Source organism: Petromyzon marinus, unplaced genomic scaffold, assembly GCF_048934315.1.
Source record: "Petromyzon marinus isolate PM22_M1 ecotype Great Lakes invasive population unplaced genomic scaffold, UKy_Petmar_22M1.pri1.0 PM_G_Scaffold_6, whole genome shotgun sequence".
NCBI lineage: Eukaryota > Metazoa > Chordata > Hyperoartia > Petromyzontiformes > Petromyzontidae > Petromyzon > Petromyzon marinus.
In genome coordinates, this window is record NW_027423013.1 from 125,001 (window position 1) to 127,500 (window position 2,500).

The following is a 2,500-nucleotide window of genomic DNA, read 5'->3' on the forward strand; positions in this document are numbered from 1 at the left end:
TGGGAAAACGGGTCATTTTCGTGTTGCCACATTGCGTACGAACCGCATGAAACTTCCAGAGGCATTTGCAGCAGGAATGCATGTGCACTCAAAAACTTCTATATGTTTCACGGATAGACCCCGTGAAACGCTAGAAATTGGCGGGGATGTGTCTCTTGTGGCTCACGGGGCTGTTAGGGTGGCACAGAACTCCCTCGGAATGGGAAAAGGGGTCATTTTCGTGTTGCCACATTGCATAGGAACGCCATGAAACTTCCAGAGGCATTTGCAGCAGAAAGGCACGTGCACTCAAAAATTTTAATATTTTTCACGCATAGACCCCGTCAAACGCTAGAAGTTGGCGGGGATGTCTCTCTTGTGGCTCACGGGGCTGTTAGGGTCGCACAGAAATGCCTCGGAATGGGAAAACGGGTCATTTTTGTGTGGCCACATTGCATAGGAACGGCATGAAACTTCCAGAGGCATTTGCAGCAGGAATGCATGTGCACTCAAAAACGTCTATATTTTTCACGGATAGACCCCGTGAAACGCTATAAATTGGCGGGGATGTCTCTCTTGTGGCTCACGGGCGCTGTTAGTTAGGGTCGCACAGAAATCCCTCGGAATGGGAAAAGGGGTCATTTTCGTGTTGCCACATTGCGTACGAACGGCATGAAACTTCCAGAGGCATCTGCAGCAGAAATGCATGTGCACTCAAAAACGTCTATATTTTTCACGGATAGACCCCGTGAAACGCTAGAAATTGGCGGGGATGTGTCTCTTGTGGCTCACGGGGCTGTTAGGGTCGCACAGAAATCCCTCGGAATGGGAAAACGGGTCATTTTCGTGTTGCCACAATTGGCATACGAACGGCATGAAACTTCCAGAGGCATTTGCAGCAGAAATGCATGTGCACTCAAAAACGTGAATATTTTTTCACGGATAGACCCCGTCAAACGCTCGAATTTGGCGGGGATGTTTCTCTTGTGGGTCACGGGGCTGTTCGGCTCGCACAGAACTCCCTTGGTCCACCTGATTCGTGCATACAGGCAGCAACTAAAACTCTGTAAACCTGCTGTGAGGACATCTAAACAGTGGACCAGTGAGGCTGTGGAAGATTTGCGGGCGTGCTTAGACTGTACTGACTGGGATATGTTCACGACTGCTACCAATAGTCTGGATGAACTCACAGAGGCTGTGTACATCAGCTTCTGTGAGGACTGCTGTATCCCAACACGTACCAGGGTGAACTTTAACAACAACAAGCCCTGGTTCTCAGCAAAGCTCAAAAGGTTGAGGTTGGAGAAGGAGGAAGCGTTTAGGAGTGGGGATAGAGACAGATTCAAGGAGTCGAAGAACAGGTTTAGCAAAGCGGTGAGAGAGGCTAAACGACTGTACTCAGAGACACTAAAACACCAGTTCTCTACTAACGACGCTGCTTCTGTCTGCCAAAGGGCTCAGGCACATCACCAACTACAAACCCAGAGCGCCCCACACCACTAACGACTCCCGCCTAGCCAACGACCTGAACGAGTTCTACCGTAGATTTGAAAGACAATTGGACTGTCCTGAACCACCCCTTCCCACCCAAGAGGCCCCATCCCCCACCCATACTACAGAAACGACTCTCTCCTTTCAGGAGGGAGAAGTTAATGGGCTTTTCAAGAGGCAGAATCCACGCAAAGCAGCCGGGCCGGACTCTGTCTCTCCAGCCACCCTCAGGCACTGCGCTGGCCAGCTGTCTCCGGTGTTCACCAACATCTTTAACACCTCCCTGGAGACATGCCATGTACCAGCCTGTCTCAAGTCCTCCACCATCATCGCTGTGCCCAAAAAGCTAAGGCCAACAGGACTAAATGATTACAGACCGGTCGCCCTTACATCTGTGGTAATGAAGTCTTTTGAGCGCCTGCTCCTGGCACACCTCAAAGCCATCACAGACCCTCTCCTGGACCCCCTTCAGTTTGCCTACAGAGCCAACAGGTCTGTGGACGACGCAGTTAACATGGCCCTCCACTTCACCCTACAGCATGTGGACGCCCCAGCATCCTACGCCAGGATCCTGTTTGTGGACTTCAGCTCTGCCTTCAACACCATCATCCCTGCCCTGCTTCAGGACAAGCTCTTCCAGCTGAACGTGCCCTACTCCACCTGCAGGTGGATCACAGACTTCCTCTCTGACAGGAAGCAGTGCGTTAAGCCGGGAACAGAAGTCTCTGACTCCAGGTCCATCAGCACGGGAACTCCTCAGGGCTGCGTCCTTTGCCCACTGCTCTTCTCCCTGTATACCAACAGCTGCGCCTCCAATCATCTGTCCGTCAAACTCTTGAAGTTTGTCGGACGACACCACCCTCATTGGGCTGATCTCTGGTGGGGATGAGTCTGACTATAGGTGGGAAGCTGACAACCTGGTGACCTGGTGTAGCCAGAACAACTTAGAGCTAAATGCTCTAAGGACAGTTGAGATGGTTGTGGACTTCAGGAAGAATACAGCCCCACTCACCGCCATCACCCTGTTAGA